This window comes from Lactuca sativa, chromosome 7 (genome assembly GCF_002870075.4).
Source record: "Lactuca sativa cultivar Salinas chromosome 7, Lsat_Salinas_v11, whole genome shotgun sequence".
Taxonomy (NCBI): domain Eukaryota; kingdom Viridiplantae; phylum Streptophyta; class Magnoliopsida; order Asterales; family Asteraceae; genus Lactuca; species Lactuca sativa.
This window is the reverse complement of record NC_056629.2, coordinates 183948711-183974455: the sequence shown is the minus strand read 5'-3', so window position 1 is coordinate 183974455 and position 25745 is coordinate 183948711. Positions and strand designations below refer to the sequence as shown.

General features: G+C 34.5%; 1 long non-coding RNA gene across 1 annotated transcript; it reads right to left on the bottom strand.

The window, feature by feature from the left end:
- Window positions 1-19478: 19478 nt before the first annotated feature.
- LOC122194929 (uncharacterized) lies at window positions 19479-25338 on the bottom strand. The gene is made up of 2 exons (XR_006184741.2): window positions 25069-25338; window positions 19479-20503 (listed from the first exon to the last, which is right to left on the bottom strand). It is a non-coding gene; the product is annotated as an uncharacterized LOC122194929 (long non-coding RNA).
- Window positions 25339-25745: the final 407 nt, after the last annotated feature.

Below are 25745 nucleotides of genomic sequence, written 5' to 3'. Positions count from 1 at the left end.
TATCACGAGTGATCATGAGACGATAATATCTTATATTCTTCAAACCTAGAGATATGAGTTGTTACTATGAGTTGATAGTACATTGATTGCACGAAACCGCATTTGGTAACTCTGTGCTATAAAACGTGCCTTTGTGTGTGATTCAACAAGTAGTAGAACAAGCCATATGAGTCGAAGTTTATCCATTCCTTTTACCTTCAGGATAAAAGCGATATCTGTGGGCCCCTCGATGATTTGATGATGACAAATGGAAGTGCTCGGCCGGGCCAGGACTGATTTGATTCGTTCAATTAGTCAGTCGTCATAAATCGGAAATCGGGAAACAACAAATGGACAGAGAGAATGATTATAATCCATGTCTCAGTCCATATGATATCTAGAATGGAGGAATATATGATCCCTTATCTAATGGACAAGTTCGTTGACAAGATCAGAGTTCGACAGCAGCTTTAAGAGCTACGATTGCCAGTTAGGTTTGAAGTCATACGCAATAATAGTTTTAGACTTATCCAAGTGGGAGACTGTTGGATTAATGTCTAAGTCCATAACTATATTTGGTATGTACTTGACCCAACCCGGCATGGTCCATTTGGGTTGCACTTCACCGACACAATTTATATGGATAATCTTTTGAGAATAGTATGTTTATGATTAATATTAATATATTATAAGTTCTAATATATTAATATGGAATCATATTATTTAATTAGTATTGATCAAGAATTAATTTATAATTAATTAAGTGATCAACAGGAACTAATTAAATATGGACTCTTATATATATGGAATGGGCCAAGTTCATTTAGGTTGGGCTAAGCTTTCATGGATAGTCCATGGAGTGTTTAACCCATGGATCCTAGGAAATGAAAGGTCATGGGTATTAGGGTTTAACCCTAATCCTCCATACTATATAAAGATGTCTTTGGTTGGTGAAATTGGCACTAGTGTGAATACACTAAAGAAGGGCTAGCCAATTTCACTAGAGAGAACCAAGTAATCATATTCTCTAAAGTATTCCAAGGTGTCTTGGTGATTTGTGATTCCACTTGAGGCTTCCACACTATTGGGGCTAAGCTCTTAAAGCTTGAAGACATCAAGCTACATTAAAAGGTATGTCTTCTAACTAGTACTTTGTAGATTAAGAACATCATAATATGCTAGTTAGGATTAAAGCCTTGGAAAGTTCTTATTTGCATGTATAATAGAGAAAACATAGATCCAAGGTTTATAGGGTTGCATGTACACCATAGGAGTGTTAGAATGCTCAAAACCCAACAGTGGTATCAGAGCCACGGGTTGTTTTTCTGTTATATTGATGCAAATATTTTATTTTCAAAGTTGAAAAAAAAAGAAAAAAAACATGAAGTTCGTCAAATTTTAAGATAATTACTTGTTCTTGTGAAAAACTAATTATTTGTAAAATTTGAATAATTTGCTTTATGAGTTGAATTAGGTCAAATTTAATAAAAGATAAAATAATATGATTATTTTATTAGTTTTAAAAGTTTGATCTAAAGAGTTTTATTTTTTGAAACCTCCATAAGTTATGGATATGAAAAGGTTTTAAAAAAAAAATTGATTCAAAGTTTTTTATGGAGTTACAAAACTTGGTCTTAATGTTTTAAAGAATTCCATAACTTGTTCTTAAGATATGGAACATGAAAAGTTTGATTTGAATTATCTTGTTCTTATGAGTTGCTTAGATTAATAGAAATGTTGAGTGAAATAGTTGTTTTCAATCCATTTTAATCTAAGAGTTGAGTATAAAATGTGTTTGTGTAACTTGTCCTCAAGTTACATGAAGAGTCACATTAAAGACTCATAAAACTCATAAAAATTGGCAAAGGTTACAAAAATGAAGAGTCTAGTTCTAATTAAATGGTTTTATGACTCCATAACTTGTCCTCAAGTTATGGAGGACCAAGAGTCTCTTCATTTAATAAAATAAAATAAAAAAAAATAAAAAAAAGGTGTAACCTTAATTAATTCCATAAGTTATAAAATAAAGAAAAGTTAATTCTTTTATTAGTTTAAAGTCTTCCATAACTTGTCCTCAAGTTATGGAACTTGAAGAGTTTTTGGATTAAAACTACTTTAAACACATAAGTTATGGAATTAATTAGTTTTGAATAGTTTCAAAACTTGCCCTCAAGTTTTGGAATTTGTAAAGTTTTCTCTTATGAATACTTTAATTCCAAGTTAGCCCTTAGAATTTTAAAAGTTAAAATTCAACCCTTATACTTTATAATATTATAAGTTAATAATATATATATATGTATAAGAGTAAAGTCAGTCTTACCGCTAGTACGCCTCATTCACGAAGCCGGTCTATAAGGTGGGTATAAGGTTGTTGCCTATAAAATGGCAACTTAATGGGTGTCCACTCTCACCCACCGCTTGCTTGACCGGTGGAGGGTCGTTAGCCGAACGGGTTTGACAAGACTATAATTCTCCCTCATTAAAAGTATTAATGATAATACTAAGTAACTAAACTCTTAATAATACCCAATCTTAGTTACTTAGGAAAAATGTGAATAAGGTGCTAACCCATGAAATTACACTTTACACTTTGTCTAAGTCGTTAGTGGAGCGTGTGTGGTTAACCGGCACACTAACTTGGACTTAACAAGGTAGGTAAAGGGTGACTTAATATTTATCATAGTATCGATGGAGCGTGTGTGGTTAACCGGCACATCGATTGAGGGGTAATTTATTAAGGGTACCAAGTGATTTGCATGGTTACTTCACACCTTGTTTTGTGATCCTCGGCATCCCAGTCACAAAACCTGAAGGGCACACTCGAGATTGAAACATGCCTTTGAACAGTTCAATGAATCTCAAAGATCTAGGAGTTTCAAAACCAATTAAAACCTAATAATACATTTCGTTTATCTTGGTGGAAATTGGTGAATCGTCATTCACCTACCTTCAAATATTTTATAGCTTGGATTACGGCATACCTCTTCTAAGTTATAAAATAGTTTGTTGGGTCCTAGCCTTAATATTTCATATTGGGTGTCATATTAAGGACTTTAAATCAACTATCTTGAATATCTCCCAAAAGATGTCTGTAATAGACACCTATGATCTTCCCAAATCTAGTGAAACAAGGTTTCCTAAATGAAGATGATGTCCTTTGGAAATCATACTTCTTTCACCTCCTCCAATTATTCTCCCCAACCCACAAGTTCTTGAAAAGTTTAAGGTCACTCAAGCCCTATTGGCAAGGCAAGGTCTAGGTGTGAGCACATCTTGGAGATGTAGTCACATATTGACAAGCCGGGAGAGTTGGGTGTCAAAGTCTTGAGAAAGTTGGTGGTTCAATCACTTTCTAAGTCACATAGTGAGTTCCTTTAGGACACCTATGAAACAGACTATGACAAGACCCTTAACGATCTTATCTATTTGCTAAGATCAACTTCCTAAAACTTTATGGACATTGACAATGATGACATTGGATATCCAGTAAAGCATTCTCTTCCCAATGGAAAGGGATCGGCCATAGTCAACTCGGTTGACCAAATGGTAAAGAGAAAAGCTAAGTCTGTGATAGTCTCGTGTACCATTATCAAAGGGTCCATATGTTTATATTGTCAAGGGAAGGGGCATTGGTTGCGAAGCTGCCAAATTTACCTAAGGATGTTAAAGTCAATAAGTTTGACTCTACTTCAGGTAAAGACCACTATCTAACTCTGTTAAGTTTCTATTCTGAGATTCCTGATACATGATGTGACTGGGTCACATGGTGATGTTTTAAGAATCAAAGAAAAGTGAAGAAACTTAAAGAAAGAATATGCTGAATCTGATGGCTTAGATGGATTTCTATCGCATAGTTTGAAGATCGGATTCTTGAGCAACTTCTTAGGAGTTATGAGATATTCCTTAGGAATAGATAACAACAAGTTTTCATATGGATTGTAAGGATAAGTTTTTCCGCAAAGTTTTAAAATAAAAGAAAATTTTTTTTGATTTTATTTATTTTAAAATATCCTTACAATGGCTTTTGAGGAAAAATTGTTGCTTATATGATTCCATTAAAAGCAAGAGTGGAAATATGAAATTGATTCTTTCATTTGTGCTAATGTCTAGATTTACCAAATAAGGAAAGATTCTCATCAGCCAAGTTTCAATTGGACCGGAACTTGGAATCATGCAAGTTGTATAGCATAATGAATGAGAACTTTCAAGTTTTGGAAAATTAAGACTAATTACTCGGCCACATGGATGTGTGAGTCAAGTAAAGGACTAAGGGATCGAGTACACATTCTTGTGCACTGATTAAGTCCACCACAAAAGATTGATAAGACTATTCGTCATAGTTTACTAAAGCTCAGTAAATATGATTATACTTACAAGCTTAAGTGTAACTCTGAGACATTGGAAAAGGTTCCAATGTATGGCAGGGCGAATAAGAAGAATCAAATTAGGCAGAAGGATAAAAGTTTCTCATATCTGAAAAGATGGGAGAGTACTTTAGTATCAGTTTTGTGATCATCTTAATGATTAAGAAACCATATCAAAATTAGTTCTCTAAGGAAATCTTAGTGCATTCTTATGACTAAGAAGAGGAACTTGAATTGTTGAAATGGTTAAATCAAGAAGATGAGTCATACTTCGTTCCAATACAAGTCTTAGAGTCATACTCCAAGATTGTCATTTGAGTGACATGTCTTAAAGAAGGTTTAAAACACTTGTCAAATGTAAGAGTAAAAGTTTTCTACTCTTGTACATTTGAAATTGGTAAGTTGTGATGTTTTGGATAAAACAAAGACCAACTTAGGCCAATTGGGTAAAGTGTTTTTCTTGATTAGAATCCGCACTATCTCTTGGATGTTTGACAAGGGAGTCTTATATGTCAAGAGGACAGTGGGAGTCTTAAAGGTCTTGAAAGTCTCAAGAAATAATCAAGAATAAAACCTGAAGTTCTTCACTAGCACACGACTTGAGGTTTATAACCTATCGTGTTGACATATCTGTGCCCATTCCAGTTAAATTTGGCTTTGCATATGAGTTCTTAGAGTTCTCAGTTTGTTGCATAACAACTTGGAAGCAATGGCAGGCCCTTGAGCTGCCAGGTGGCAAGAAGTTAAGATTGAGTTCAATCCATATGGTTTTGGATTTGTCATTATCTTTGTCTTGTGATTATGGTTTGACAAATTCATATGGGTAGGAACTCATACACCATATAAATCTAAGTGTCATAAGGTTTCTCTCCGATTCATGAAAATGATGGTGAGGAAACGCTTTCACTAAGTAGATTTTACGAAGATATCAATTGTGTTATTTGCATTTTCAAAAGTCGTTAGTGGAGCGCGTGTGGTTAACCGGCACACTAACATGGACTTGTGAGAAATGGCAAATGCCTAAGCAATTGAGACCATGATTACGGTATCCCTTTTCATGGTTCTTGAAATTGCTTAGACACACAGGTGAGCTATCTACGGAAAGGGTGTATGAATCTAAATTTCAGACTGTCCAGCTGATTTCTGAGTACATGTCGAAGCTAGTGGGAGCATAAGTGTTATGCTAATAATCATCATGTTAGTGGGAGCATGATAATTATGATAAGTATTGCAAGTCAGCAATGTTAATTATAGAAAACAAAAGTTTCAATTGGGAAAAAGTTGTCTTGCTATAATTAAGGGAGAGGAAATTATGCTTCATCTCAAATCTATAAGCTTAGATCGTGAGGTTTTAATCATTTAGTCAAGGATATATATGAATTTCATGTTGGAATGGCTCAACATAAGGAAATTCTGTATATGGGTCCATTATTTGCGTTCAAAATTCGATTATGATTACGGCATCCCTTTTCATAATCTGAATTATGAGAACTTGGCAAATTGAAATGGAAATATTATAGCAAAAGACTGGTTTAGTCTTTATGTAAGACATCATGAATCGTGTCACATATGCTTCGGATATAGGATCGATTACATGTGCTATATTCATCCGTTCTAAAATTTTCCAAATGCCTGGGGCATTAAGAAGGGAAAAGGTTTAGAACTGGATATGACTAAAAGGATTAAACAATTGTCGAGGACAATCTAAGGTTTACCAAAGATTGGTTACTCAAGGACAATTGGAAGTATAGTGATAATTCTGGAAGGACCATATTGACATAATCTGTAAGGAGGCAACTCTTGTTCAGAAGTGATAGTCAAAATGGAATCTGGAAATGTTTCAAAGTTAGGATTTTCAAATCTGTGTAAGATTAAGGAAACTTAATGCAAGAAGGATATTTCCAAGGAGTTGATCTCCTTTGGAATACTTTGTAATGATTGTTGCCAAGTCTTTATGACTTTGTGCATAATCATTACGAGAGGATCAATGCATATAAGTTTAGAATCTAACAGATTTCAGTAAATGGCATGAATTTGGAATTCCTGCATTTGCGGTAAGGATTTGGGAGTGTGAAAAGAAAATCATTGAAGTTATGTTCAATGGATCTAGTTCACAAAGTAAAGATCATAGACAAACATAGTATGCATACTTGGTGTATGGCATAACTAGTGTTTAAGAAAACATAGTGTACATGCTTGGAGCATGGGACAACTATTGTTTTAAATTCAAGAATAAAGTTGATAGCTGAAACAGTATACAATGAATAATGTGTAATCATATGGTGATAAATAAAAGGTGTTTTATTTATGTTCAAAGGGTTGATACCATATTGGATTCTATTATTATTGTGTTTCACTTTGCATGTTTTGACTTCCCGAATAAACTGGGTTATTCTTCCGGAATGACTAAGTTATTCAAACCATCCACAGTCGGTCATATGTTGGAAGTAGATATGAATTAAGACTGTCATGATGGGTTGTAGAGGTCTAAGGTGTTGGACAAGGCTACAGCAATCATGAGTGCTCATAAGTTCTGAGTATTGGATTCAACCCGCGCTCATTGGAATCACTTCATGGATTTTATCACGAGTGATCATGAGACGATAATATCTTATATTCTTCAAACCTAGAGATATGAGTTGTTACTATGAGTTGATAGTACATTGATTGCACGAAACCGCATTTGGTAACTCTGTGCTATAAAACGTGCCTTTGTGTGTGATTCAACAAGTAGTAGAACAAGCCATATGAGTCGAAGTTTATCCATTCCTTTTACCTTCAGGATAAAAGCGATATCTGTGGGCCCCTCGATGATTTGATGATGACAAATGGAAGTGCTCGGCCGGGCCAGGACTGATTTGATTCGTTCAATTAGTCAGTCGTCATAAATCGGAAATCGGGAAACAACAAATGGACAGAGAGAATGATTATAATCCATGTCTCAGTCCATATGATATCTAGAATGGAGGAATATATGATCCCTTATCTAATGGACAAGTTCGTTGACAAGATCAGAGTTCGACAGCAGCTTTAAGAGCTACGATTGCCAGTTAGGTTTGAAGTCATACGCAATAATAGTTTTAGACTTATCCAAGTGGGAGACTGTTGGATTAATGTCTAAGTCCATAACTATATTTGGTATGTACTTGACCCAACCCGGCATGGTCCATTTGGGTTGCACTTCACCGACACAATTTATATGGATAATCTTTTGAGAATAGTATGTTTATGATTAATATTAATATATTATAAGTTCTAATATATTAATATGGAATCATATTATTTAATTAGTATTGATCAAGAATTAATTTATAATTAATTAAGTGATCAACAGGAACTAATTAAATATGGACTCTTATATATATGGAATGGGCCAAGTTCATTTAGGTTGGGCTAAGCTTTCATGGATAGTCCATGGAGTGTTTAACCCATGGATCCTAGGAAATGAAAGGTCATGGGTATTAGGGTTTAACCCTAATCCTCCATACTATATAAAGATGTCTTTGGTTGGTGAAATTGGCACTAGTGTGAATACACTAAAGAAGGGCTAGCCAATTTCACTAGAGAGAACCAAGTAATCATATTCTCTAAAGTATTCCAAGGTGTCTTGGTGATTTGTGATTCCACTTGAGGCTTCCACACTATTGGGGCTAAGCTCTTAAAGCTTGAAGACATCAAGCTACATTAAAAGGTATGTCTTCTAACTAGTACTTTGTAGATTAAGAACATCATAATATGCTAGTTAGGATTAAAGCCTTGGAAAGTTCTTATTTGCATGTATAATAGAGAAAACATAGATCCAAGGTTTATAGGGTTGCATGTACACCATAGGAGTGTTAGAATGCTCAAAACCCAACAGGAACACGACTTGGTCATTCGTTAGACAAACCAGCTGTTGATCTCACATTATATTGAAGCATGATTGGTTCATTATTATATCTAACAGCTAGTCAACCTGAAATGATGTTTTCTGTTTGTAATTGTGCTAGGTACCAATCAAATCCCAGGGAGCCTCATGTCACTGCTGTCAAGAACATTTTTCGTTATCTCAAAGGCACGGTTTCGTTAGGATTGTGGTATCCTTCGAAAACAAGATATTTTTCATTCAAGCATTTTCAGATGCAGACTTGGGAGGTTGTCAACTTGATCGAAAAAGCACAAGTAGTGAATTTTAACTTTTGGATGGGAAGCTTGTAAGCTGGCAATCGAAAAAACAAACTTGTGTTTCGATTTCCATAACAGAAGCAAAATATGTTGCTGCTGGAGCTTGCACTTCTCAAATCATATGGATTCAAAGTCAAATACGTGATTATGCAATCAACATGAAGAAAATTTCGTTGTATTGTGATTCACAAAGTGCAATTCGCAGCTGCCATAATCCAGTGCAACATTCGAAGACTAAACACATTGTGCTTCGTTACCACTTTATTAAAGATAATGTTGAGGAAGGTAACATTAAAATTCATTTTGTGAAAACTATTGATCAACTTGCTGATATTTTCACAAAACATTTGGACGAGAAAACCTTTCTATGGATTTTATCGGGCTTAGGCATGCTAGATGCTAATGTTGTTCCTGGTCTGAATTCATCATAATGTCAAGTAATGTCAAAATCTCGCTGATCTATTCAGAGGTTATTGTTCACATTCAGCGCTTCGACACGCTTCGCATTCGACATTCCTCTGAACGATTCAGCACACGCTTCGCTGTAACATACACGCTCAATTATCGTATTTTGTAACTTTTAAAAGTAAATAATATTATGAAATATTATATGATTATGAGCATTGAGTTATAATAGATAGTTTTTACTAGAATTGAAGTAAAACTATGTTTAGAATTGTTTAGAAAGTGATGGGAAGTCTTATGAGATTCCGATCAAAAGTTAACTATTGAAATTAACGAAAATATAAAGTTGAAAATAAGTAAAATTATATTATTGAAAGTTGTAAAGAATCTCGTTAGAAACATTTAGGCGAAAACCTCATCGAAATCCGAGCTCTAACTAAGAAGTTATGACTCTTTAAAGTTTCACGATAGAACCGGCTCGACGCCGTATGACGTAAAAAGTGAGTTTTTGATAAACTACTTTTTAGCTTTAGTAATATAAATGAAAGTTGTAGTACTCGTTAAACCGATAATTTTCATAAGAAGAACTTCAAAATCTGACTTCGTATGAAGAAGTTATGGTTTTTCCAAGATTCAGTATAACAGTAGAGAGCTAAAAACTCGAAATAAAGATCGAGTGATTTTTAGCCAACACAACCAAAACGAGAATCAGAGATCTTGTCAATATTAGTACAAAGATAAAATACAGACGAAAACGGACGTCGGATGAATTAACGGACTTTTCCTGTCCCGACCTGTTAAAAATATAACTTTAAAAATAAATTCAAAATTAGCCGACATTGTCTAAACGAAAGTTGTAGAGCATAATCTCACCTTCGTGTGGATATAAGGAACGTAAAAAACGAAGCTCGTATGCTAAATATATGAATTTTTGGAGTTTTTGGCACAAACTTCAAGGCTGGTCCGAAGTTGTACGCCAGCGTACACGAGGCTATGCCCAACGTACTTCGCACGTCATCGACCCGGTGCCAGCCACGTTGCCCTTTCCTTCGCACGAAGACACATATTATGCTTGCATGACACGTCCGAGGCACAAAATCCGAGCAGTTGCCATGCCTCGTACGCCCCGCGTACCAAAGTACGCCCAGCATACTTCGAGGCTTCGGCCAGCTATAAAAGGTACGCAAGACTGCCCGGTTTTAGGTTACAAATTCTTACATCTTTCACTCTTTACTCTCATTTTTTACCTACTTTGTAACCCCCTGAGGTCCCGAAATCATCCCCGACACCCGAAGCAAGTCTCGACGCTTCGAAGTTCCTGAGAAAATCATATTTTCAAATCGAAACTCTGCTCGCGTACGGCTGGTTTTCACCTAAAATTCCCGGTTTCGTCACAGAAAGTCATTTTTAGAGTCGAAGTGCCGCCCAAATTATCATTTATTCCTTCGGTTATTGTAACATCCGGTATTCCATGTATTATTTTATTCATTTAATTATGAGAAAAGAGAGGGACTTGACGAGTTGAGTCGTAGACTCATCGAGTAGGACCGCGAATGTTGACTGGATTAATGAACAGACTCGACGAGTCGGGAAGAGTGGACTCGACGAGTCCGCGCTGTAAGCTGAAACCCTAATTCCCCGGGCCTGAGCCCTATTTAAAGGACCTTATAGCCCTCTTGTGCGGCTACCTGTCCAGAGAGAGTGTCCCTTAAGAGCTTGAGCAAGTTGAGAGTGAGTTAAGGCCATATTGATCGATTTTGGTGTCTTTAAGCAAAGGAGAAGTCATTTCCAGCAAGAAGAGGTCAAGGGAGTTGTGGATCCAGGGTTTTCAAGTTCAGATCTACACGTTTGAGGTATCAAATCGAGCTGCCTTTCTGTTTTGGGTTAAGATCCATGATCTAGGGTTTTCTATATCCCTTTTTGGGTTTGATTAGTGGAGTTTATGGTCCCTTGCTATGTTAGACTTTAGATCTGGATCCATAGAGGTCCAGAGAGCTTTCCTTATTCTGCTTTATGATGGTTTATGGAGGAAAGGAGACTAGGTTTCCATGTTAGAAGGAATTTCACCAAAATAAGCCTTGTACACGTTGCATATGGGTTAAGATTCTACCTTTACGTGGTTATTGGTCATGGGGAAGTCAGATCTATAGATTAGAGAAGCAGATATGACCTCAAGAGGTCAGATGAGTGTTGTCATGGGAGGAACTCGTCGAGCCCATAAGGTACTCGACGAGTCGAGTCGGGTTGCCCTGCGATTCGCAATCTGTGATGACCCGTTGAATAAAGGGTTGACTAGGCAAGTCGAGTGAGGACCAGGGGCAAAGAGGACACGCATGTACTCGCCGAGTCGGGTCAAAGTTTGACCGTTGACTTTGGTTGACTTTTAGGTTTTAGTCAGTGTTTGGACTTATGAGCCATTAGAGGGGTAGAATGGCCTTTTACCCTTCTTAGAGAACTTATAGAGAGGGGTTGACCTAGCTTGTAGAAGTTGTATTAATTAGGGTAATTATTCATGTGATTAGGCGGAGGCTAGTGCAGTATTTCAGAGTCCGAGGTTTACCACGTTACCCGAGGTGAGTCTTCTCACTATACTTTACCTAGAGTAGTAATTAGAGTTATATGACAGAGTATATTGTATGTTATGTGTTACCTATGTGATTCTGTGTTATATGTGATTCAGAGTTTACAGAGTTAGGGCCGAATGGTCTGCAGAGTTAGGACCAGAGGGTCCATAGAGTTATGGGACTGGAGGGTCCCACTGAGACATTTTGACCAGAGGGTCATACAAAGTTATAGTCTCGAGTGGCTAATATATGTTGTATGTGGTATTTTAGGGAACTCACTAAGCATTTATGCTTATAGTGTCTGGTGTTATGTGTTTCAGGTACTAGTGAGGATCGCGGGAAGGCGCCGGCATGATCAGTACACACATGAGGAGTTCCTTTTTATACATTATGATCTTGGGCTATGTTTTATGGATTGATTTGTGAAACGATGAGATTTTATAATATTGATAAATGGAAATATGTTTTTAAAAATGTGAAAAATTGTTTTGAAATTTCCGGTGTTACAATTATTTCACGGTGAGTTCAATATAGGGGAAATTGTATGTTATGTGTTATATATTCAATATACTTTCCATATTTTCTTGTGTTATATCGGATTTATGCCTTTGGCCATGTAGAGCATGACTCGTATAACTTCTGGTATTGGCTTTGTGCCTTTGTCCATGTAGAGCATGACTCGTATGATTTCTGGTATTGGCATAGGGCAATGTAGGGCTGAAAGCCTGTATATTCTAGAAAAATGATAATCCGAAATTGTATTTTTTGTGCTATTTGGGTAGAAGCTTTATTGATGTATATCAAGTATTAAAATTATTATGTCTTATTAATTGTAAATCATTGAGTCAGAATGTTGGTTGATATCGAATGCCTGTCATATGATACACATAAGCCTTTGTTGTTATTTGTCCCTCTTTGCTTCTGTCATATTGATATGTATACGGCATATCGTTATATTGTAACTATTATTGAACTCACTAAGCGTCCCCCGCTTATCCCTCTCAATGTTTAAACTATTGCAGGTGATAAGCATCCAGTATAGTCATATACTGTTGGAAGATTTAGAATAGTTTATACTATTACTTTTGTACTTGGGTTTATGTTTGTATAAAAGCTTTAATATCCTGGGTAGTTATGTAATATACTAAAACTTAGTCGGTTTGTATCTAGTCTTTTGTAATCAAACTATCAATGTAAATATTGTTTATAAATATGCATGTAGCATGTTTTGGATTAACTTTGAGTAATAATATGTTGTAGTTTTAGAAAGGGGTTCTTTCATTCTCTAATTCATTCATACAGTAACGTCGATACTTTATTCCTTATGTCGACACTTTACACTTCGCATGTCTGGTACATTTATTTTCTTGTTACTTTTCATTCAAAATTCAAAAATATCAAAAAGTTTTTCTTATTTTTGTCATTTTCATTCAAAAATCAAAATATCAAAAAGATGTTCTTATTTTTTTTATTTTATCAAAAATCTAAAAGCCAAAAATATTTTTTCTTCTATTTTGTTTGGTTAACATGCTTGTGAAGCTTTCTAACAAAGATCTATAGTGGAACATGTTTTGCCGCTCTAGGGAAAGGTAAATATTTGATACTTTGGACTAGTTAGTTGTCCCTAGAAGAATGTTGCATCATGTCGACCTAAGCCTGCACGACTCAATGTGTTTCGATGCCTTAATGGATTTCTCATCATGAGGATTCCTTTCCAATTAGGCTATATTCACATTAGTCCCTGAGCTACCTTCCTCTTCTCAAATGAGTTAAGAGTTTCCTGCTTGGTCCACTAATAGCAGAGGTACTTTCGATTCTCTAACTAATCTTTTTCATCAACTATTCTTACACGATCACACACTAAGACACATACCCAAGACATCTCTTGTCCAAACCAACCAGGTTATAGGTATGTAAACAATATGTGCTTAGGATCTGGATTCATGAGACCGTGATGAAGGTGAAACCCACTATTTCGAAACATTTAAGGAATTGACGGGGAACTTTTGTTCTAGAATGTAATGAAACATTTGTTTCAGTACCTCACTTTGATATTCAAAATCATATTCATTCTTTTTACGTGGTCTTGCTAAAGTGTTCGAAACCCATGACATTTTTACCCAACAAGATCCAGGATTAAATTTTTTTCACTCCTGAGAAGACTGTTGTCACACCACCCGAAGTTTCGTATACCGAATCAGTTTTTGAGGAGGTTCAGATTTTAGGCATCACTGCCAACATATCTCATATGGACGCAAATGTCAACATGGGTGATGGAGTGTCGACTAACGAAACCCAAGGTACTTCTACTATTATCATTTCATCTTCCTTCGACACATCTACCATTGACACCTTTGTTTCTCTACCACCATTCTATCCTTCTATTTCAACCACCTTACCTCAATCCACCCAATCACCCACTTTTGAAAACGTCATTAATCAACCCATCACTTCTTTATTTCCATCACAATCTACTGAAGGCCCCAAAACAGTTCAAGAAGATGAAACCACCGAAGATGGTGAATTTATGGTATCTTTTGCTGATATTGAATTCAATCCAGAAGTGGAGAACAACATTCCTGATCACATGTTAATGTTTGGAAAACAATTCAAGATTCTCTACAGGAAGCTTAGCTCTTTATTGCAACTTCAAGCTGATGTAGGGGTCGAAATTATGTGTCTAGAATTGAAGTTGACGTAATGCTCAAGGCTTAAGAGCTTTGATTGAGAAATGAATTGGATCTACTGGATAGGAATAATGAGAATCGTGTAAAGGACCGGTCTTCATCTTTCAATCATGAGCTTAAGGAATTGAAAGTTGTGGCAAAAGAAAGGCATCTTTTATTTGTTCAAGATGTCAAGAAGGTTCGTGAAGATTTCAACCTGAAGATTGAGGAGCTGAGGGTTGATATGGAGAAGGAAGTTGCAGCTCTTACTCACGATTATTCTTCTCTCTATACTAAATTAGATATAATTGTTGATGCTATTATGAATGTGGCTAAGTGGTATCATTCGTTACTTCCTAAGGTTGATAAGAAGGCTGAACTTGATGTTTAGAGTTTTGACAAAATTAAAGATATTTTGAATAATCTTAAGGAATTAGTTTCGAAGTCTAGTTCCCCATCATCATCGTTACTTACTCCCGAGTTTTTAACTCAAAATTTTCGATTGTTGGAGTCTATCATTCACATTGAATTAGCTCCACTTGCGAAGCTAATTAATTTGATGCCAACAGATGCTCCACCTGTTCACATAGGGGTGCAAGGGGGAGAAGGAGTAAGTGTTGGCATGAGCATGGGTTCGAAGGTTAGTATGGGATGAAGTGGTTCTTTGAAAGGTAATGATGATGCGAAATTAGTTGGGAAAGTCATTTCTACTCAAATTCCCACTTTATTGCCAAAGACTTCATCTACAATTACTTCAACAACAACAACAACAACAAGACCATTGACAAAAGGTGTTGTGATTAGTTCTGCTATTGGGGGTTCAAGTTCATCGAAGCCTCCTCCATCAACAGAAGAAATGAAAAACAAAGGGAAAGATATATCTACAGAACCCACTGCTGAAGAAAATAAGGTTGTTGAAAAAGAAATGGAGAAGCAAATGCAGATTCAAAGCATTCTTCGACAAAGAGCTAATGACCCTCCAGGTCATGAAAAGGGTGATCCTTCAAAACACTATTTCTATGAAAATATTCAAGCCTTGGTTGTTACTGGGGAAATGCATGATTTTGAGAAAATTCCCGAGAAGAGTTATGCCATAGAAAATACTGATTTCAATCAGTTAGATTTCCTAATCAACAAGATGATGTTCATGGCTGAACAATATCAGATTGCTGATAAGTTCGAAGACAAAGAAGAATTCAAACGATTGAAGATTAGATTTCATGCAGTTCTTAGAAAAAGGGAAGAGGAAATTTGGGCGTTGGTCAAGATAATTCGAGTTCTCAACATTTCCAAAGACATTCTGTTCGAGGGAATGTTGCAAAATTATCGATTTCATGTTGTCAGATCAAACAACGTTGCTTTTGACTTTTTAGTTGCTGACTTCCCTTTAATGAACCTTCATGATTTGGTTTGTGCTACAATAATCTTGAAGGGAACTGATGTCTCAAAGCTTCAGTTAACAACCAAAGAAGATTTCTTAATCGGATTTGCTCACATCAAGTTATTCATAGACAATTTCTATGAGTATCTTGCTTTAACTGATGTTGAATTAGCTTTGGCTATTGGCAAACAGATTATAGTGCCCCAATCTATGTTGAAAAGTCAAGCCAGTTTGAAGAGCTATGAAGATGGGGAGATTCATTTGAAGCCTCTTAGGATTGTATTTGTTGGAAAGAAAAAGAAGGGGAAAACTACGAATTTTTTGTTTCAAGTTTGTGATGTTGAGAAATATACCACATCTCATTATACAAAACCTTATTGTTCGAATGAATAGTTGTGCAAAGAACAATGAAGGTGATAAAGCTGAGATTCGCAAAGTGGTAAATTGGTATGCTGGAATTTGAAGGGTGATATATCAAGCGGCTCAGATGCTGATGACTTAGATTCGACACTTCTCACAAAGGGGGAGAATGTTGAGGTCGAAAGTTGTTGTGAGGTGTCGAAGTTTGTATAGGTCATTCTTAGTGTCGAAAGTTTGTTTGTTTGTTTATTATAAGGGCAATGTTAGTTTCGAAACTGTAATGTTTAGTCACTTATATTTTTTGTACGCTTTTGTTATCCCTATAAATACGGGATGGGTACTAGAGTTAGAGAAGCTCTCGGAGTCTGCGACTTGCACTCTCTATTTTTCCCTATAAATAAGGTGGCTTCATAATACTAGAATGATAATTATTTTTGACATGTTATATGTAAATTCTTCCAAAATTAAGTGTTCATCCTATTTTCCTCCAAAACTAATCACACATGCTCTAAGCATGTGTTCAAGTGTTTGAATAGTTTGTTCACTTTGACCATCCGTTTGAGGTGGTAAGTAGTGCTTAAATGAGAATTTGTCCCCAATTCTTCTTGCAATGACTTACAAAACCTTGACATGAATCAAGCTCTTTATCATACATAGTGGTTGATGACACAAAATGAAGTCTTACAACTTCATCTACATATAGTTTGGCCAAATTTTCAAGTGGTGTGATCTCCTTTATTGCTAGAAAATAACACTATTTGCCAATCAGTCAAAAATAACCCAAATTGCATTGTGACTTTTACTTGTCCGTGGTAATCTAAAAATAAGTCCATTGTAATTTCATCTCACTTTCATGGTGTTACTTGCAATGATTGTGGCTTTCTATGAGGCACTTGATGCTCATATTTGAATTGCGCACAAGTTGCAAATTTGACAATATATCTGACTACTTTTGATTTCATTCTCGATCACCTATATTGCCTTCACAGGTCTCATATGTCTTTGTACACCCTCACTGGATAAATAAACTTGGATTGGTATGAATCATCAAGTATACGTTTTCGATTTCCTTTAAATTTAGGGACCCAAATCCACCCTTAGAACCTTTTCAATCTTTGATCATTTTCTTCAAATTCTTGTTTATTGAACAACTTTTCTCTCTTTGGTGTGTGTGTGTGTGTGTGTTTTTTTCTTCAGAGCTTTCACTTGTGCAACCAAGAATTCCTTTAGATCCCAATGCTATAAAGACTTCTACTATAAAGTTAGGCATATCAAGGCATCACAAGCGAACAAGAATACTAAAAAGGTGATTGATCAACATTTTACATTTAATCAATAGGATATAATAAATTAGAAACAATCGCATGCAAGTACTTTGCCTATAGGCCAAGGCGAGTGGACCGGGAACACATGTTACATATGACTACCTTGCTACCAGTAAGATGAGATAAAAAAATTTCAATGTAGCATCGGTCCCTAGCTTGAACATATATTACTGAACTGTAAGACAAACAAAAGGATCTTACATGAACATATCACCAACTATGTACAAGTACATAAAGAATTTGAAAGAGCGCGTCTTCAAAAGAATATCACAATAAAAGATTGATCGGATAACAGATCTTATGGATGCGTTAAACAATGTTGAGACCGTCAAACATCTTAGGGATACGAAGCAAGAAATCTAAAAAAATATTGAGATTAATAATAGTCTACTAGATATGACTCAAGTACCTTACGAGAAACAAAGGGATTCCATAATGCAACTCGACAAGCATAGCAAATATCATAAAACTGGTTCGGTAAACAGAAGAGATGATCACTAAACGATTGCTCAACAGAAAGCTAAAGGCGGACTTAAAGCATAATTTTCAATTAGGGTTTTAGTTATTATGGTTTTCTTATTGAAACGATTAGGGTTTTCTAATTGGATCTAACATGAAAGAGCTTAGACTAGAACCAACCTAGGGTCCTGATACGATATTCAAACTTATAAACCAAGGGGGGTTAGCTACAACTAAGAATCTAACAAGAAATTCAAGGTCAAAACGATTGAAAACATAAAACTTCTTTACCAAAAGTTTTTCACAAACTGATAATACACACAAAAAACTTTAATCGAAAACAAAATAAAAAAACTGATTATGAAAAATTATCACGTGAAAAGTTAACATATATCTTGAATGAAAATCCTAATTTGGAGCTTAGCTATAGAGAAAATTTGTAAAAAGAGATTGAGCGAATGATAACAGAATCACTTAGGACACATTTTATAATTTATAGCAACGGCTATCTTATATCCACTTTTATTCATTGAACATCTAAACTGCTGCACTGCAAGCCTTAAACGTTAGGCCTTTACACCAAGTGACAAGCCCATATACAAGTCCAGCTCCAGATCCACTTCACTTGGCTCATTGCACATGGATATGCTCTAAATTTCTAATTGTCACCATTAACATGACCTCCAGAAACACACCAAGTTACAATTCTAATATTACCATTTACCAAATAGTGATTCCAAAGTAAATATTTACCAAAATAGTGTATTATTTCAATATAATTCCTAACTAACAAGGGCAACAATAAAGAATAAAAAAATTACATTAATAAAAAATTATATCTTATTAAGCTAAGTATTAACCATTTATAATAAAATACTCTTGAAATGAGATTATAAAAAAAATAAATAAATAAATAAATAAAAAAAACTAAAATGAATCAGAAATTCATAGATCCGACTAAATGGGCCTTCGAGCTGGAGTTTCATGCATAAAAAACAATTTAGATTGTAAGCTTTCATATAGGAAACGTTTAAATTTTCTTAAGACACTTTTTGCATTTATCAAAGCTTTGATCTTTTTGAGACAATACCTCTTTGTTAAACATTGTTCTGGTTCATTAGTTCATGTACCAAACATGTCCCATAATGACATGGACATCAAAGCTTAAATCCAAAAAATAATAATAATATAGAAGTAAATGATGCGATTTATAATGTCTTGAGCTGAAAAAAAATATAATTAAAGTAAAGATTAAAATTATGTGAAAAGTAATGGTGTTTGAAGGTTGAAGACTAATGTACGGATGATTGGGCATTCATTGTATAAGTATTGCAACTTCGTATGGTCATGGAATAAGCATGTGGTTCGCCGCCATGCATGTGTTGGTATCATGAATGGTATTTTGCTCTTTTCACATGAGCATCAATAATTGTATTTTGGCAAAGAAGCCTTTCTTTTTTCATTTTTATTTACAGTAAGTTATATTTTAATTGTATTTAAAATGTAAATACGTTTTTGTATCTTTACTGGGTTTTATTTTGGTAAAACCTTACAAAAATCTAACATATTATCTTCTAATTAATGTATGGAAAGAAAATTATGTTATTATTTTGACTAAACTGCACAAATGGTCCATGTGGTTTGCTTAAAATTGTCACTTTGATCCAACAAGGTTTGGACTAGCACCAGAGGTCCAAAGTTTTCATTTTGTTGCTTGTTTTGTCCAATCTGTTATGATTTTTTTTCAAAATGACTGATTTGCGCCTTTTGATATGATTTTTTTTTCTTATTTTGTTTTTCTGATTTTCAGATTTAAAAAAATAAAAATTAAATCTCTCTCTCTCTCTCTCTCTCTCTCTCTCTCTCTCTCTGTCTCTGTCTCTGTCTCTGTCTCTGTCTCTCTGTGTGTGTGTGTGTGTAAAGAATACAATCTCCCACCATCATCTTCTTCCTCTCATCCTTTCTTCTTTCACACACAAATAAATAATGACCCACCACCATCGACCACCACTCTCCGCCACCACCACCACCATTTATTCTATGTTTATCTCTCTCTTATCTCTCATACATACACACCAAAGAAAACAAAAAAACAAAAAAAAACTTTAAATCCTAAAATCAACATCAAGTCACATTCAGCAAAAAAAAAAAAAAAAAAAACTTTGGATCTGAAGTTGTGATGTGTCGTCGGTGGTGCTCGTCGATTCTCAGGAGGTTGGAGACACATCGACCATCCATCTTCCTCTTTGTTGTCGCCGCCATCGCTTGAAACCCTGAACGGCGACGGATCTGAAACTATCGTTTGAAACCCTAAGTGTCGCCGCCATCAGAGAGTAGGAACAACATCGCCAGAGAAGGAGAGAGATGGGCGGCTCAACCATCATCTTCGTCGAGTTGTAGATCGCAGGGACAGTTGTTTCGGAAATCAATTTTTGATTGAAATCCAAAATGGTTCCAGAAATCAATTCTCGATCAAAATCAGAGGAAGTAAGTAGGAGATGTAGTGATGTAGTTAATCAGATAACGTCCGGCGAGTGGGTTTCTTCTCGGCGGCTCACGGGCATTCTCAGGCGTTGATGTGGTGGTTGTGTGTTCTTGAGTGGGAGATGTAGTGATGTTTGACACATTTGGGTTGATTTAGTTTGGTGAAGCGAGGGAGATAACGATGATGTTTCCGGTAAGGGTTGTGGTGGATGAAGGTGGCTGGCGATGGAGTTCATCGGTGAAACTGGTGTTGTTGGGTGGAGTATTCAACCACACACTTACAAATCGATTATGGAGTGTGTGTTCATCATCGATTATGTTCGTATGTGGAGTGTGTATGCATGGGTTCTTTCTAGAGAGAGAGAGAGTGTGTGAGAGAGAGAAAGAGAGATTTATTTTTATTTAATTTTAATTTTAATTTTTAATTTTTAATTTTTTAAATCTGAAAATCAAAAAAACAAAATAAGAAAAAAAGAAAATCATATTAACAGGGCCAAATAAGTCATTTTGAAAAAAATCAAAACAGATTGAACCAAACAAGCAATAAAATGAAAACTTTGGACCTCTGGTGCTAGTCCAAATATTTTTGGACCAAAGTGACAATTTTAAACAAACCACAGGGACCATTTGTGCAGTTTAGTCTATTATTTTATATAGTAAAACTATTTTATATGTATTAGAAAAACATGTGAAAAAAAATCATTATGTTATTAGTATTTTGTAGACAAAATTGCAAAAGTGGTCCCTGTGGTTTATCAATTTCTGTGGGTAAGGTCCAAAAAAAAGTTTATTAGCAAAAAAGTCCCCATTTGATGGTTTTGTTGCGGTTTTGGTCTCAACCTCGTTAAGTTTAACAGCATGGCTATTAACTTTTAGCAAATGACGAATTTACCCCTGGGACCATTTCTGTAGTTTTATCTTTCTACCAAACTACAAGGACCAATTATGCAATTTTTCTTTTTCATTTTAATGAATTATTATATATTAATTATTTTAATTACTTTTTTCTTTTTAACTTTTTTCTTGTTGTATTATTTTTTATTAGATTATTATATATTAATAAATATTATTTTTAATATATTATATTTATATATTAATAAGTATTACTTTTTTTATTATTAACTTTTTTAATTATTTTTTAAAATTTCTTCTTTATTGCATTAATTCTTTTTTATTGGATTATTATATATTAACAAATATTATTTTTAACATATAATATTTATCTATTAGTAATTATTACTTTTTTGGATTATTAAATTCATTTAATTAATTTTTTTAATTTTTTTATTTCGTTAATTCTTTTGATTGGATTATTATATATTAATAAATATTACTTTTTTATTTTTATTTTGTTAATTGATTTTTTTAATTTCTTCTTTATTGTATTAATTCTTTTTTATTGGATTATTATATATTAGCAAATATTATTTTTAGCATATAATATTTATCTATTAGTAAGTGTTACTGTAACACCTAATTCCTGGTATGCCTATTATTCAAGTATTTTGTGTCTTTCCCTAGGACTCGACGAGTTGGTGGCCCAACTCGTCGAGTAGAGTCGTGACCCGCAGACAGTTTAAGTGACCTACTCGATGAATCGGGAGACTGACTCGACGAGTAGGTGCTGGTTGAGTGAAACCCTAAATCTGAGGGTCTGCATCCTATTTAAACACCTTATCTCAACCTCCATCACCCTTATCACTCCCAGAAAGCTGTGTATCGAAACCCTAACCGTTTTTGTGTGTTCCAAGGCCATTTTGGTGCATTTGGAGGTTTGTGAAGCTTGAAGAAGAAGAAGAAGCTTGAGAGTTCGAGTTGGGGCTTAGAGATTCAGAGATCTAGTTCCATTTTCAGCACAATCAAGGTAAAATGTCCCTGTCTTGGTCTTCTATATGTGTATTCATCCTTAGACTTAGGTTTTGGGCATATTTAGGGCTTTCCAAGCCATATTCGGATTTGTGGAGTATCATATGAGGTATTGACTTCAGATCTGAGTCATTGGAAGGGTCTCATGGCATAAAGGTGCCAACTTTATGGCCATGAGAGCCCCATGCATCTTGTAGATCATTTTTTATGGCTTTTTGAGCCAAAACCCCCATGCATATACACTAAGTTTGGAGCTTTACGTATTAAATGGACATTAGGGGGCCAGATCTATGGTTTTGTGGTGTTAAGGACCATTAAAATCGACTGTATAGTGTTGGTCATGGATTGACTCGACGAGTTGTTCTTGGGACTCGGTGAGTCGCAGTGTAATGACCACCAAATCCTTTCTGAGGACGGACCAACTGTTAGGGAGGAAAGTCCCTTAGATGTTTAGACTCGTAAAGGGACCTGGAAATCATAGGACTCGGCGAGTGTATGAATAGACTCGGCGAGTCCAAGGCAATCTCCCAACTTTTGAAGATGGACTCGACGAGTTGTTCATACAACTCGGCGAGTCGTAGACCGGACAGATTCTTATGAGGGAGATGAGCTCGTCGAGTTCAAGGAAGAACTCGGTGAGTCAGATGAAGATGGTTCTGATGGTTTGAATGAAGGAGAACCCGTCGAGTTCTTGCTAGGGGATGAAATAGTCCCCGTGTTCGGTTGAGACAGACCAGAAGGTAGGTCAGCACCCCATAATAGCTTGACATGGGTAGGTCAGCACCCCAGAATAGCTTGACATGGGTTGGTCAGCACCCTAGAATGACTTGACATGGATAGGTCAGCACCCCAGAATAGCTCGAGATGGGTAGGTCAGCACCCCAAAATGGCTTGACATGGGTAGGACGGGCGCCCCAAAACTGCCCGATAGTATGTATGCTATGTGATTGTATAGTATGTGGTATGATGGGGGGACTCACTAAGCTTTGTGCTTACAGTTTCAGTTTTGGTTTCAGGTACCTTTTCGTCCAAGGGAAAGAGGCTGGCGGGGTAGCAGCGCATCACACATGCACACATGATTTCTGCTTAGAGTTTTCTGAGATTGTACTCTGATATTTATTTCCTTTAGCTAATATGGTTTTGAGACATGATACTATGGTTTTATGTATTGACATGATTTTGGCAATGTTTTGATAAACTATTTTATAAATCACATAATTAAAAATGAAATTTTTGGCCTTGAAATTTGGGATGTTACAGTTACATTATTGGATTATTAATTTCATTTAATTATTATTTTTTATTTTTTATTGCATTAGTTCTTTTCATTGGATTATTAATTTAAAATTATTATTTTTATTTATGATAAGTAATATTTATTTTATTGTTTTTATTTTATTTTAATCTCGCTGGAAATCATCGATCATCGACTACAGTTGACCATTCTCGATGAAAACTACACCAGTTGACTACCCACACAATGTGAAATAAACCCCAGAAAACATACTTCCTCCAGCCGACCATTCGTTACAGATACCACCATCGACGACGACAATGTTAGATCGAGGGTTTTCAAACCACCATAGCCACTATAGGTGGTGACAAAGTTGTAGAACTCGTTATGTGGTACTCGTTCGGTCGACCGCCGAGTAGCGAATACTCATATTTGGTAATTCATGTAGAAATATTTTTAGGTAAATTATATATGTCAAAATCATAAGTTTATTGAAATAAATAACAAATTTAGATATATGTGAATACACAAAAACTAAAATACACATGATGATCTCACTTCATGAATAATTATTGAACTTATATATATATATATTAACAGGGTTGGAGACGGCCCGATAATGGTTTGTTGTGACTGAGCAATGGTGGTGGTGTTGTCCAAAATATGTTATCTTCCAAATATTTAAAATAAATTAGAGAATGTGGGGTGGGTATGATTTTTTGGTATTTTTATTTGAAACAATAAAGAAAGAAATTTTAAAAAAAATAAAAAACAATTAAAAAATATTATTTATTATAAATAAAAATAATAATTTAAATTAATAATCCAATAAAGTAACACTTACTAACATATAAATATTATATGCTAAAAATAATATTTGTTTAATATATAATAATCAAATAAAAAAGAATTAATGCAACAAAGAAGAAATTAAAAAAATTAATAATAAAAAATGTAATATTTATTAGTATATATATATATATATATATAATATTAAAAATAATATTTTATAATATATAATAATCCAATCAAAACAAATAACGAAATAAAAAAATTTATAAAATTTAATTAAATTAATTTAATAATCCAATAAAGTAACACTTAGTAATAGATAAATATAATATTATATGTTAAAAATAATATTTATTAATATATAATAATCCAACAAAAAAGAATTAATGCAATAAAGAAGAAATTCAAAAAAAATTATTAAAACAATTAATATTTATTAATATATAAGTATAATATATTAAAAAATAATATTTATTAATATATAATAATCCAATAAAAATAATACACTAAGTAAAAAGTTAAAAAGAAAAAAGTAATTCAATTATTTAATAATTCAATAAAATGAAAAAGAAAAATTGCATAATTGGTCCTTGTAGTTTGGTAAAAAGATAAAACTGCAGAAATAGTCTCAAGGGTAAATCTATCATTTTCCAAAAGTTAACAGTCATGCTGTTAAACTTAACGAAGTAGGGACCAAAACCATAACAAAACCATCAATTAGGGACCTCTTTTGCTAATAAACTTTTTTTTGGAACTTACCCATAGAAATTGACAAACCATTAGGACCACTTTTGCAATTTTGTCTATTTTGTACAATAAAATCGTTTTATATATGAGAATGCCTAAAATAATCCTTCGAAACTGGCATGACATTAAAACAACACTAATCTGCATCAAGAACAAAATCAAAACGAACATACATACATATAACTGGTTCATATGGGATTTTCATCGAAGACATAGAGTATAGGTTTGGTGACATGATAAAAACAAATTCGAAACCGGACATTTGAAGGAATTCGAACCTGAACAAGAAGATGAACAAAAAGTGGTGGAGGGCTTGATATGTGCGAAGACGATGGAAGCATAAACTAATAGAAGGAAATAAGGTTTTCTAGGAGGATGCGATGGTGATGATTTAGGATTTGATTTGGGTGACATTGATCTTGAGGAAGTGGAGATGGTGTCCTGTAATAGGAAGGAAACTAATAATGGAGATAAGTTAATGGAGAAAGAATAGGATGTGGTAGACGTTTACGTGCTTTCGTTTTGCATTGGAAAACATTAGGTAATTAAACATCCGTGAATTGATGACATGGCAAGGGATAAGGGTTATCCTCAACTTTTTTTTTTTAAATGACATTTTAAAACCAAAAGGTTGAGTTGATGTCCCTAGAAAGTCAAAATGAACATAATAGACAAATTAAACCAAATCGTGATAGTTTATAGGACCTCATGGACATTAATCCTTTTAGAAATTGTTACAATTTTCTGGAGTGAGAATTGAGCAAATGAATTTTGTCAATCTCTAATTGTAATATCCATTTTTTTCTTGGTCATATACCTATTGTTTATGAAATTCCCTTAAGAAAATATTTTGTTCTATTAATCAACCAATCATTAAATGATTCAAATTCCATCTTATCATCTTATGTGTATGTTGGTCAGTATTTTAAAAAAAAATATATTTTTAGATTTGATA